Source organism: Loxodonta africana, chromosome 10, assembly GCF_030014295.1.
Source record: "Loxodonta africana isolate mLoxAfr1 chromosome 10, mLoxAfr1.hap2, whole genome shotgun sequence".
Classification (NCBI taxonomy): Eukaryota; Metazoa; Chordata; class Mammalia; order Proboscidea; family Elephantidae; genus Loxodonta; species Loxodonta africana.
This window is the reverse complement of record NC_087351.1, coordinates 17,701,492-17,715,580: the sequence shown is the minus strand read 5'-3', so window position 1 is coordinate 17,715,580 and position 14,089 is coordinate 17,701,492. Positions and strand designations below refer to the sequence as shown.

Genomic DNA, 14,089 nt, shown 5'->3' with positions numbered 1-14,089 from the left:
TGAGATCATACAATATTTGTCTTTTTGTGTCTGACTTATTCTACACAGCATAGTGTCTTCATGATTCATCCATGTCATAGCACGTATCAGAATTTCGCTTCACTTATGGCTGAATAATATTCCATTGTACATATATACCACATTTTGTTTATCCATTTATCAGTTGATGTACACTTGGCTTGTTTCCATTTGTTGGCTATTGTGAGTAATGCTGCAATGAACACTGGTGTACAAGCAGGATAGGATTACCCCATAAGGAAGGGAGGCACGGGCCCAATTATGCCTTCCCACCAATCTGCAGTGCACAATTTCACCTGTCCCCCATCATATCAAAGATGTGGTAAAACCTGTGTGAAACTGCTCACCACAGATTAGCAAGTAAATACAATTAAGCACATGCGTATCTTGCTCAGTGCAAGCCAGTGCATACCAGCCTTACTGGTTTGTCTGTTTCTGTGTACAAGTATCTGTTTGAGTCCATGATTTCAAGTCTCTAGGGCATATACTTTGGTATTATTTTATTTTCTTTTCTTTGGAAGAGCCCTGGTGATGCAGTGGTTAAGTGCTCGGCTGCTAACCAAGAGGTCGGCGATTCGAACCCATGTGCCGCTTTCTGGGAGAAAGATGTGGCAGTCTGCTTCCGTAAAGATTACAACCTTACAAGCCTTATGGGGCAGTTCTATTCTACGCTATAAAGTGGCTATGAGTTGGGGTTGACTCAGGGGCAATGGGTTATTATTCTTTTTAATAGTCAAATTGCTGTTTTGGATTTAAAATGTCTTTTAATTTCTGTGTTCACTGTTACTTATAGCACCCGTCCTCGCCTCTCTGGGTATACTTGTCTTTATGCTGTAGCTGCTTTTCCAGCAAGGGGCGTTAGGTGGGATGCATGCCTGAAAATGTCTATAGTTTACCCTCTCCCTTGAATAATCATTTAGCTGAGATTGTAGGATTCTAGGCTATCAGTTATTTTCCCTCAGCACTTTGAAGATGTTCACTTTAATGCCTTTTGGAATCTATGCTTACAGATGAGAAACCTGCTGGCAACATAAATTTCCTTGAGAGGTAATCTTTCTTCTGGATCAGGTAGTTTTTTAGATTTTCTCTTTATCTTTGATATTCTGCTGTTTTGCTCTGAGGTGGATTTATTTTATTTAAGTTACTTGAATTTCACTTTCTTTATCTAAGGACTCATGTCTCTCTTCAGTTAAGGAAAATTCTCAGCCAATTCCCCTTCAAATATTGCCTCTCCAAGACTACGTTTAATCTCATCTTCTATATAAATGGATTGTCTAAATCCATAAGCTTTCTGGGCATATGTCTGGCTCAGCCCTCTTAAAATCATTTTTTGAGTCTTCAAAAAATAATTCATCAGTATAGATAACATTTAAATTGGCTAGAGCAGCCATGAGGTATATAGTGCAGGAGCTGGAGTGGGGGAGGTGCTTGGATTGGCTGGGCGTACTTCATTGATAGTTGGTGTACCTATTGAGGATTTTGCATGGACTAAGGCAACCTTGTCAGATAGAGCTGATATTGTTTTCTCAAGTTTCTTCACATGATTTCTAACAGTTTACATTCTGGTTGAATGTCTGGATGGCTTTCCCCACACTGTCTTCTTTTCAGAATCCACCGAGACTATCGAATACATTTTTCAGGAGATTCTCAACTGAACCAAGGATGATGTGGGTTGAACTTACAGATGTTTCTAAAGTAGTGATTCTTGCCTCAAGTTCTGTGAGGCTCAACTGAGATTCAACACCATCTATCGCTTGAGCGACAACCTCACTAGTTGATGAACCTCCAAGCCTGTTGAAACTCTGCAAAACAGAGACTCTGAATGTCCACCTTTTTCCTCTCCAGCATTGTCTCCACTAGCTGGAGAAGGTTCTCTTGAAGAAGGCTTGTTGGTTGTAGTTGTGACTGCCCCTGGAATGCTGTCCCCTGGTCTGATTTTTTTTTTTTGTTACCGTCTCTACTCTCCTCTGGGTGCACCGGAGTCAAGTGTCCTGGGTTCAGAGGTTCCTCTTCTGTGTCACTCAGGTCTATTGTCACCATATGGATTGTTCATTGTGATGTGTCTCAACAACTCAACAATGCCAAAGTTGGCTTCTGCTCTGCAGTCCATCCATGGTTTTTTAGAGGTTGGTTCTCTCTTAAAATTCTGAGGTTCAAATAATGAGAAAATTCCTAAGGCCTGTGTCTCCAAAACAACCAGGCCTATGAACTGCCCAGAAAAATGACTTTACAAAGACCCATAATAAAGTCCATCATAGAGAAATTACAGAGCAGTGGGAATTGACTGGACAGCAGTGACGTCTTTCCTTTTTTTTTTTTTTTTGGTGTGGGGGTAAAGACACATCCCTAAAGTATTCCTTTCACAGTAGTACTGAAATCATAGGAACCACAAAATGTTTAATCTAACAGAAACTTCATTTTTCAAAAGATAAGCTCGAGATCTGGAGAGATTGAAGATAAGATTTCATTTCACGCTAGTGTCAGAATCAGGACTATACCCACAATTTTCTGAATTTCAGTATAGTATTAAAAAAAAAAACTTTTTAGTTTTTTTTTATTTTTAATATCATACCATATTTCCTTCCCAAAATATTAGAAATGCCTGAGCCATCTCATCAAAATCCATGCTCAGATCATTTTCTGATCCCACAATGGAGGGCCTTGAATATCAGGAAGGGACCAATCTAGCACTGCTGAAATAAAGGATTAACTAACTCGCCGAGCAATTAGATAAATTGTTGTTATTGTTGTTGTTAGTTGCAGCGGAGTTGGCTATTCCTAATGTTGACCCTATGTACAGAACAAAATGTTGCCCAGTCCTGCACCATCTTAATGATCATTGCTCTGTTTGAGTCCATTGTTACAGCCATTGTATAGGGTTTCCCTTGTTTTTGTTGACCCTCTACTTTATCAAACATGATGTTCTTTCTAGCTCTTTTCTGATGACCTGTCCAAGTAAGCAATTGGAAGTCTCACCATCCTTGCTTATAAGGAATGTTCTGGTTGATTTCTTCTAAGACTGATGTGTTTGCTCTTTTGGAAGTACACACTATATTCAATATTGGCAGCGTTGTATCCTCTCACCTTACTTATTCAATCCATATGCTGAACAACTAATCGAAGAAGCCAGACTATATGAAGAGGAATGCAGCATCAGGATTAGAGGAAGACTCATTAACAAACTGCAATATGCAGATGACACAATCTGCAATATGCAGATGACATAACCTTGCTTGCTGAAAATGAAAACAACTTGAAGCACTTCTGATAAAGGTCAAAGCCTTAAGTGTAAATTACACCTGAATGTGAAGAAAACGAAAATCTTCACAACTGGACCAGCAAAAAACTTCAGAATAAATGAAGAAGAAATTTAAGTTGTCAACGATTTCATTTTACTTGGATCAAAGTCCTTGGAAGCAGCAGTCAAGAAATAAATGACATATTGCATTGGGCAAAACTGCTGCTGCAAAAAAAAAAAACCCATTTAAAGTTTTAAAAAGCAAATATGTCATAGAAAAATTAGCCCTCCAATATTGAGCTGTTTCATTGGACATCCTTGCCCAAACAACCAAACAAGAATGATTTGCTCTAAGAAAAACTACTGGAAATAGTGTGAATTAAAAGGCCTGTTCAGCTGGGAAGGTGAATATTTGCACACTGTGTAAGCAAACCCACACTGATTTTCTGTAGGTGGCTGTGAAAAGCAAGTTTCTACCAAGTTCTTAGGAACTGTGTTAGAAGAGCTAATTGGTAGAAATGGTTTAAAGAATAGAGCCTTTTCATGGGCTAAGGAGTTTCTAACATAAAGACCAGAGAAAACTGATGACTGATTAAGGGAAAAAAAGTAAATCAGTTATGGGAGTGTCTTGGTTATCTGGTGCTGCTATAACAGAAATACCACAAGTGGATGGTTTCAACAAAGAGAAATTTATTCTCTCACAGTCTAGTAGGCTAGAAGTCCAAATTCAGGGCGTTGGCTCCAGGGGAAGATTTTCTTTCTCTGTTGGTTCTGGAGGAAAGTCTTTGTCATCAATCTTCCCCTGGTTGAAGAGCTTCTCAGGCGCAGGGACCCCAGGTCCAAAGAACACGTTATTCTCCTGGCTTTTATTTCTTGGTGGTATAAGGTCCCCATGTCTCTCTACTCGCTTTTTTCTTTTATATCTCAAAGGAGAATGTCTTAAAACACAATCTAATCTTGTAGATTGAGTCATGCCTCGTTAACATAACTGCCACTAATCCCACCTCATTAACATCACGAAGATAGGATTTACAACACATAGGAAAATCACATCAGATGACAAAATGGTGGACAATCGCATATACTGGGAATCATCCAAATTGATACACATTGTGGGGGGACATAGTCAATCCATGACAGGGGGTAATTAACCAAACCAGGTGAACTATATCAGGAACATGGATATTCTTCGAGAGGAAGAGATAAGTAGAGCTAAGCAGGAGTCACACACTACTTCAATTGAAGGGTAATTTCAGTATTTTGGTTTGTGCTACATGTTCAGAACTCCACTAGAGTTATCCCGGGAAAGAAACAAAACAAAGCAAATACACGTATGCGTGTGCGTATATATATATGTATATATACACACATACTCACACATTTATATATATGCAGCTGAGCTAATAAATACAGTATATTGTGTTTTCTTTCCTTCTTTCCTGAAAAGGAGAGCTGGTAGAAGGGAAGAAGCACCGTTGTGTCAACTCAGCATTAGGCAAGGCAGGATGTGACTGGACTTTTCCCACCAGATAAAGAAGCACTTCTAAGTCAAACAAAAAAAGATGCTCAACCTGGTCGAGAGCACAGAAAGAACAATGTGTAAGCCAGAGAAGAGAGAGGGTACTTCTCATCTGAGCCTGGAAGGAGGAATCAAAATGTAGATAAAGAGACATGGACATGTTGAAGTGAAGTATAAAAATAGCTTTCATATTGCTGATGAAAAGTGAGATTGTCAGTATTGCTGCAGTAATATTGAAAGAAAACTTGCGGGATTATAGAAAAAGAAAGGTATTTGAAACAACAATTGGGGGTGGAGATAGGCAGATAATATATGAAGAACAAACAACAGAGTTTATGTACAATGACCAAAGAGGAAATAAAAGTTTTTTGTTTTTTTTTTGTGGGCCATTTGGGTTTAATTATGAGTCTCTCTTTAACAGTTCGTTGGTTAGAAGTAGTAGACAAAAGAGGCAAGCCTGAGGGCGAGAAAATCTGATTAACAGGACCAGAAAACCAGGCATGCTGAAAAGATGGCCCTGAAGTCATTGAAAATTAAGTCCTTGGAGTGGAGAGAGTCTAACGGGGCCAGGGGAAACCATCAAGGCTGACAATTAAAACTTTCAGTGAATTGACAAAGGAAGGATAAGAGGCCAAAATTGATGGTCCTGTGGCAAGAGAAGTGAAGCAAAATATAGGGCTAGTTCCAAAGGAAGTTGGCAGCTGCACCAATCATATTATCCCAGGGGAGCTAGAAAACTCAAGTCAGATCCAAGGTAGCGTCAATATCCCTGGAATCTGTTTGAGGGTAAGGAACCCCAACATCCTCATCAGGCAACAGTAACACATAGTCAAAACAGGTTGCACAGTCAGAGATGCAAGCAAGTGAGAGAACCTCTGGATTTAAACAGCCACTCAGGCAACAAGGCCTTGTGCAATAAGCAAAGTCCAACCTCCCGGGGAAGAAGCTGACAAAGAAACAGCTCTTCAAAGGATCAGGAAGCAGATTTATGCTTGAATCCCAGAGTAGGATACAACACAATTCAGAAACTACAACAGAAACCAGCCATAAAGACAGTATACCCCACAATGAGAAGGAGCTCTGGTGGTGCAGAGGTTAAAATGCTCAGTCGCTAGCCTAAAGATCTGCAGTTAGAACCCACCAGCCTCTCCGTGGGAGAAAGATGTGGCAGCCTGTTTCTATAAAGACTGCCACCTTAGAAACCCTGTGGGGGCAGGTCTACTCTGTCCTATAGGGTCCCTAGGAGTTGGAGTTGATTTGACGGCACACAAAAACAACAACCCACAATTGGGACCTGGGAGAAATGCTGAATTAAAAGGGCACTTAAGGCCACTGACCATTTCTCAATTCCAACCTGCATCTTTGGCAAAAATATTCTTCTGACTCATGATATATGTTCAGGCTTGTTTCTTATCAGCTCAGAGTTGAGCAGAGCTGGCCTGAGGTTGTAGGGTTTCAATTCCTGTAGCTCACTTGCTCTCAACTGGGGGTGATTCCCCCCAGGGGACTTTTGGCAATGTCTGAGGACTTTTTTGTTTCTCACAGCTGGGTGAGTAGAGGCCAGGGTTACTGCTATATACCCTACAATGCACAGACTTATTCTCTTAAACATGTCAATAGTGCTGAGGTTGAAAAGCTCTGCTTTGGACAGGGCTGGGTCAGCAAGCACTGGCACCAACAAAGGCTGACTGGGAAACTTGCTGTTACATTGCGATGTGCCCCTCATGCACTGAGAGTTCATTCATTCATTCAATCACTCTTTCAGTGAACACTTAACATTTATGATGAACAGAGACTGTACTGGGCAGCGGGGATACAATGATGATTAAGAAATGGTCCCTGACCTCAAGAAGCTGTTAGAAACTCCACAGCTTTCATTCAGCTTTTATGAATAATGCCAGCAACCCCAAAGGACTGTTTTCTTCCAGTCTATTCTTTGCAGAAAATATTAAATTATTTCCATAGGCAAATTTTGTTTGGGCATAAAATTATGGTAGGATGCCCTCAAGAGATATGGAATATGCTTAGCATTTCCAAGGGCACTAACCTCCAAGAGCAAGAAGGTAGGTAGAAAAAAATGAGAGATGAGGCCAAATTCATGAATAAGCCTCCTGAACAGTCTTCATGGTTAGGTCACTGTCTTAGTTATCTAGTGCTGCTATAACAGAAATTCCACAAATGGCTGGCTTTAACAAACAGAAATTTATTCTCCTACAGCTTAGGAAGCCAGAAGTCTGAATTCAGGGTGTCAGCTCCAGGAGAAGTCTTTCTCCCCCTCTTTTGGCTCTGGGGAAGGTTCTTGTCATCAGTCTTCCCATGGTCTAGGAGCTTCTCAGCTTAGGGGCATAGAGTCCAAAAGACATACTCCAATCCCAGTGCTTCTTTCTCTCCTTTCTGCTGGATTCTCTCTTTTATATCTCAAAAGAGATTGACTCAAGATGCAATTTAGTCTTATATAGTTAATCCTGCCTCATTAACACAACTGCCTCTAATCTTGCTTTATTAACATCATAAAAAAAGGTTAGAATTTACAACACATAGGTTAATCCCGTCAGATCACAAAATTGTAGACGACCACACAATCTGGCAATCGTGGCCTAGCCAAGTTGACACACACTTTTGGGGGATACTTTTCAATCCATAACATTAAACTCCTTTCCAATCCATAACATTAAACCCTTTGGCCCCTGTTATAGATTGAATTGTGTCCCCCAAAAATATGTGTCAACTTTGCTAGGCCATGATTGCCAGTGTTGCGTGATTGTTCACCATTTTGTGATCTGACGTGATTATCCTATGTGTTGAAAATCCTACCTCTATGATGTTAATGAGGCAGGGTTCAATCTACAAGACTAGTTTGTTACTTGAATTAATCTTTTTTGAGATATAAAAGAGAGAGGCCACTAGAGAGACAAGGAGACCACCTACCACTAAGAATGAAGAGCTGGGAGGGGAAGATTGATTGATGACAACGACCTACCCCAGAGCCAACAGGGAAAGAACGCCTTCTCCTAGAGCTGGCACCCTGAATTTGGACTTCTAGACTCCTAAACTGTGAAAAAATAAACTTCTCTTTATTAAAGCCATCCATTTGTAGTATTTCTGTCATAGCAGCACTAGATAACTAAGATAAAATTTGGTACCAGGAGAGTGGGGTGCTGCTCTAACGGATATATAAAACTTGAACACAGTTTAGAAACTGAATGGCAGAAGTCAGAAGAGTTTTAAAGTGCCTAACAGTAAAAGCCTTGAAGAGACTGTTGGTAGAATTATGAACATCTAAGACAATTCTCTATAGGGCCCCTATGAGTTGCAATAGACTAAACAGGAAACAGGTTTTTTTGTTGTTGTTTTGTTTTTTTAAGACAATTCTGGTGAGGACTTGGAAGTGAAGAGAGCTATTACATTGGATGCGACACATATGCTGAGAAAGAGCAGCAGCAGAGAACTGGCAGCAGCAGAGCCAGGAGACAGTGTAAGACAGCACAGGAGCAGACCCACAGTGAGAGAACTGAGTACCTTTGTGCAGGAGGCTTCCTGTCGGAGTAGGGTGCCTCTGGGCACTTATCAGTGGAGCTAAAGAACTTTGGAACACTTGCCCCAGCAGGGCAGACACTGGGCTGCCCCAAGGGCTGGAGGGGCCGGATAGGTCAAAGAATGAGGAAGCAGAAGCTGAAGAGACAAGGAACACAAGAATCAGAGTTGCCTCAGTCTCAAAGGGTAGGGCCATGACCTCTGGGGTAAAAAGGGTGGAGCCGTGGCCTCTGAGGTTTCAAAGGGTGAGGCCACAGGCTCCTAGGTTCAAAGAGTCAGATCTTCACCAACTCAGTTCTGGAGTTCGGGGATGGTGTTCACTAGTGCTAGACGGACAAGGCCAGATCCATTGCCGAAAGCTATTATTTAGATGACTAAAACACCTAGGTGTTGTAAATCCTAATTCTAAGATATCAACGCGGCAGGATTAGAGCCAGTTATGTTAATGAGGCAGCACTCAGTCTACAGGATTAGTTTGTTTCTTGAGTCTCTTTTGAGATATAAAAGAGAGAAGTCAGTAGAGAGACAGGGGGACATCATACCACCAAGAATAAAGAACCAGGAGGGAAGCATTTTCTTTGGCCCTGGGGTCCCTGCACTTAGAAGTTCCTAGGTCAGGGGAATATTGATGACAAGGACCTTCCCTCAGAGCTGACAGAAAGAGAGAGCCTTCTCCTGGATCTGGCACCCAGAATTTGGAAATCTAGTCTCTTAAACTCTGAGACGATAAACTTTTCGTTAAAGCCATCCACTTGTGGTATTTCTGTTATACCAGCACTAGGTAACTAAGGCAGCCCCCAAAAATTCATGTTCTTGCCAAATGTAAAACACATTCACACCATCATATTATCCTAAGAGTCTTAAATCGACTACAAATACAGAATCTCATCTTCTGCAAAATGCCTCTTCATCTGCGAAATCTAGAATACGAGTTATCTGCTTCCCAAATGCAATAGTGGAACAGCCACAAGCTAGAAAATTTCCATTACAAATGGTAGAAATAGAAGGGAAAGAAGGGACAACAGGCACCAAGCAAGTCAGCAGAACATATTACATTAGCTCTCAAGGCTTGAAAATAACCCTCTATTCTCTGAGACCATTTAGGCAGTGGCCCTGCCCTCTGGTCTCTGGGTGTTGGCCACACTCTCTGGATTCTGGGTGGAGGCTCCTAGGCCCTGGACTCCAGTTCCGTCTTCCAGGCCCACTGGAATGGCAACTCTGCTCCATCGCATTTGGGCGGTCCCATTTCCTAGTCCATCTGAGTGCCAGCCTTACCCCCTTGGCCCTGGTAGGGCATGGCAACCCCATCCACTCAGCTTTGGGCAGTAGATCCAACCCATTCTAGTGGCACTCGTGAAAGGCAGCCCCACTCTCTGGAACCGAACTGATGAAGACCTGGCTCTTTGAAACCTAGGAGACCGTGGCTCCACCCTTTCAAACCCCAGAGGCTGTGGCCCTACCCTTTGAGACTGAGGCAACTCTGATTCTTGTGTTCCTTTTCTCTTCAGCCTCTGCTTCCTTGTTCCTTGGCCTCTCAGGCCCTTGTGCTGTTCCAGTGTTTGCCCTTCTGGGAAAAGCATTCCAAAGCTCTTTAGCTCTACTGATAAGTGCCAGCAGGTACCCCACCCCGCCAGTAAACCTCAGCTGGAAGGTACTGAGCTCTCTTGCTCCATGGATCAGCAAGCCTGGCTCCACCAACAAGTGCCTGAAGGCACCCCACTCCACCAGGAAGCCTCCTGCACAAAGGCACTCAGCCCTCTCACTCTGTGGGGTAGCTCCAGGGCTGTCTCACACTGGTCTCCTGGTTCTGTTATTGCCATTTCTTTGCTGCTGCTTCTTGCCATTTGCACCATCTCTGATGTTACAGCTCTCCTCACTTCCTTTTCAGCCCCCACCATTCTGATGTTCAGAATTCTACCAACAGTCTCTTCAAGGCAATCTAGGCTTTTAGTATTTGGTGCTATAAAACTCTTCCAGCTTCTACCATTCAGTTTTGAAACCTCTTTCAAATTTTATATATCTGTTAGAACAGAACACCCACTTTTCTAGTACCAAATTCTATCTTACTTATCTAGTGCTGCTGTAACAGAAATACCACAAGCACATGGCTTTGACCAAGAAATTTATTCTCGCACAGTCTAAAAGGCTAGAAGGCCAAATTCAGAGTGTCAGCTCCGAGGGAAGGCTTTCTGTCTCTGACAGCTCTGTGGGAAGGTCCTTGTCATCAATCTTCTACTGGTCTAGGAGCTTCTCAGCACAAGGACCCCATTCCCCTCCTGATTCTTCATTCTTGGTAGCATGAGGCCCCCTGTTTTTCTACTGGCTTCCCTCTTCTATATCTCAAAAGAGATTGACTCAAGATACAACTTAATCCTGTAGATTGAGCCCTGCCTCATTAACATAAAATAACGCTCTGTTCTCTGAGACCATTTAGGCAATGGCCCTGCCCTCCAGATTCTGGGCGTTGGCCACACTGTCTGGATTCTGGGTGGAGGCCAGAATAACTGCCTCTACTGCTGCTTTTTCAAGCTGATTTCGACTCATAGCAGCCCTATAGGATAGAGTAGAACTGCCCCATAGGGTTTCCAAGGAACTGCTGACCTTTTGCTTAGCAGCCAGATGTTTAACTGCTGCACCACCAGGGCCCTGTAGAGGTTAGGATTTACAACACGTAGGATAATCACATCAGATCATAAAATGGTGGACAACGACACAATACTGGGAATCATGGCCTAGCCAAGTTGACATTCATTTTTGGGGGACACAAACTAAGAAGAACATCACTTTTAAAAATGCATCTTAGAAGCATTTTGGAGCATGCACTGTTGTCTACAGCTCACTTTGAAATGCATCAAAAATATCAGATTGATTGAGGTTGAAAAGAAAGATGTATAGTTGGATAGAAATATGAAAAGTATAGTATATGGTAATGGTGGAGTTTAGGTGATGGACTCACTGTAAAAATCTTTCAGTTTTTCTGTATGTTTGAAATATTTTACAATAACATGTTGAAGACAATGTAGCTTAACTCCCCACTACTTCCTTTAGCAAAAAAAAAAAAAAAAAAATCAAAACTAAACCATAAGTATTTAATTAAACCATAAGTATTTAATTAGATTAGAAAAATGTTTCTGAGAGTGCTTAGCTGCGGTAGGGTACCTTGCTACCCCAAGTGTGGTCCATGGGCCTGAAGCACTGGCATCAGCAGTGGCCTTATTAGAAACAGAGTCTCAGACCACAAAACATTCTCATTCGAAATTTGAATTTTAACAAGATCTCCAAATGATTCCTATACATATTAAAGTTTAAGAAGCGCTGAGGTAATAGAAAGAGCAATGACCTAAGAATGACAAACCCAAGTTCTACTTACAATCCATTCATTCATACGTTTTTAAAATATGTATTTATTGAGCACCTATTATGTTCCTGGCACTATTTTAAGTACTGGAGATAGTGCAATGATTAAGATAAAATCTTGCTTAAATTTTCTTGGGAGGGGCAGTCAATTTCAGAAAATGCGTGTGCTATTGCAGAAAATAAAACACGTACTGGTCAGGAGCTATTTTTAGTTAGGGTACTCAATAAATATTCAGTTCTAAATGATGAGAAAGTGACTAGCAAAGTAGAGGAGAGGAGATGGGGGAGGGAGTATTCCAGCCCAAGCAGGAATTAGCCTGGACACATCACTTCACATGTCTGGGACAGAGGTTCCTCATCTGTAAAACAATGGTGTTGGACCAAGTAAACTCTGAAGTTCTTTTTAATTCTCTGATTTCATGACTACTTTTAGAATGACTCCTCATATGTATCCTAGGAAAAATGCAGAATTCTATTTTTAATGGAAATAAACCCATGGCTTTATTTTTAAGGTGGTAAATATTAAAATGGTTGCAACCCCACTCACTCTGAACAGTGCTTGAGTTAGCTCATTATTCGTAGATCTATTCTTTTGATATCTTCTTGCCTTCTCGTCCCTCAACTCATAAAGACAAGTTGAAGATAATTAATCATTATCAATCAAGGGCTAAGTGCTCAGGAAACCTAGGACCCATTCCCATCATGCTCCCCACCCATCTTCCATTTTTTAGCTAATATGTCAAGTAGTGGATTCCTCCTGCCAGGGATGCCAACAGCCCAGCAGTTGAAATTTAAGATAAGGCTCTGATATTTAGCAACTGGACCCAGGAATGCCTAAATCCAGCCCCATCGAGCACCACTTCAGTTTCATCTGGAAGCTATTTACACATGAAATGCTAGCAAAACAGGAAGGAAGGAACCATGTTACACAGCTTTCTGGCAACGCTGGGTTGGAGCATATGGCATAAGCCCAAAATCTACAGGGAGGCTTACCTTTCTCTCAATCCTATATCCACACCTTTCCAGCATCAAACCACTAAAAGGAATGCTCTGGATGTCCTTCCAGCCTCATCTCCTGTTATATTTGGTGATCTGGCTACATTGAAATGAGTTTAGTTCCTCAAACCCACTCTACATTCTCTTACTTCTAAGGCTTAAGATAATGCTGTTCCCTGTGTCTGGATACTCTTTCCACCCACTTTGCTCATCATCTGACTAAGTTCTGTTCATCCTTTGGATCTCTGAGTCTCAAGCTTTGTAAATAGCCTTTCCTCTACTGCCTGGTACTCCAACTCTGACAGCATTTATCACACTGCATTGTCAGGTAAGTTTCCTTGTCTGCACCCCTGAGGCTGTTAGAAATAGGAGGAATCAAGTTCATCTTGTTCAGCTTTCTTAACCCAGAATCGTATCTACAGCCTCTGGTGCACAATAAGTGCTTAATAATTATTTATTGAACGAGTCAGTGTAATTTCCATTTGCCCCTTTATTATTTTTTTTTTAACCCCACTCAACCATCTTTAGATCTGAGTTCTTTTTAGGAAACTTTTCTAATCTTTTTGAATAAGGAAAGCTTTTGGAATTGAGAACTTACTCCCTTGATATTCTAATGTCCAAAAAATTCTTTGTCTCCACAATCAGAGAAGCATAGGTCTCTGGAAACAAAAGCCCATTTCTCTACCAATCGTAAACACTAATATCTACATGTTCTCAATATAGGAGTATGAACTGAACTGTTTCTTTCTTCCTCTCACTCACTCACTCCTTTGCCACCCAACTCCTGGCCTTCTTACCTAACCATCTCTTCTGCCACACACACGCTCACAAAGACACACACGCACCCCACTAGAACTCAGTTCAACAGCCTAAAACATAAAAAAAAGATTTCTTTTCAAGAGTCCCTAAGAAAGGAACCACAGTATTTAAAAAAATACAGAAGAGTTGTAGTTTTTTTTTAGTCCAGGAATCTATGGCTCCTGCGACAGCTGAAACAAATATACTGCCTTAGTCATCACTGTTCTCTTAAACCGGTTTGAAGAAACATGTTTTGCTCTTTGTTTTAAAGAGGAACAGATTGCTCAGGGTTGGAGGGAGCCCGACACGAATCAGAAAGCCCTTCCTCTTCAATTTTACAAGGTCTTGCTCTCTGCCCAGCTCTGAGATATTTACTGAATCTCAGAGAAAACCACCTTCTTTCTCTTCTTCGGGTGGATGGCCTTGTGTGGTGATGGAGAGAAACAGATGCCTGAGTCGTGAGCAGCCCTCCAGCAGCAGCTAGGAGGTTAGCACAGAGGAAGGAGGGCATGAACTCTGCTCACCCCCACACAGGCAACTCTGAACTGTAGACCCGGTCAAACTGGGAGAGAAAAGGGGGTTGAAAATTAACTCTTCAGCTACCTAGACAAGCTCCCAGGTTGCAGAAT

At 41.6% G+C, this 14,089-nt stretch overlaps 1 long non-coding RNA gene across 2 annotated transcripts in view; it reads right to left on the bottom strand.

Annotated features, from left to right (window-relative positions):
• Positions 1–10,620, bottom strand: part of LOC135232584 (uncharacterized) — a 75,582-nt gene extending 64,962 nt beyond the window's left edge. Inside the window, exon 1 of one of the 2 annotated variants that reach the window (XR_010323121.1) lies at positions 8,295–10,620. This is a non-coding gene — a long non-coding RNA (uncharacterized LOC135232584). The remainder of the gene's footprint in view (positions 1–8,294) is intronic. The other variant, XR_010323120.1, reaches the window with a different exon arrangement.
• Between the last annotated feature and the right edge of the window lie 3,469 nt (positions 10,621–14,089).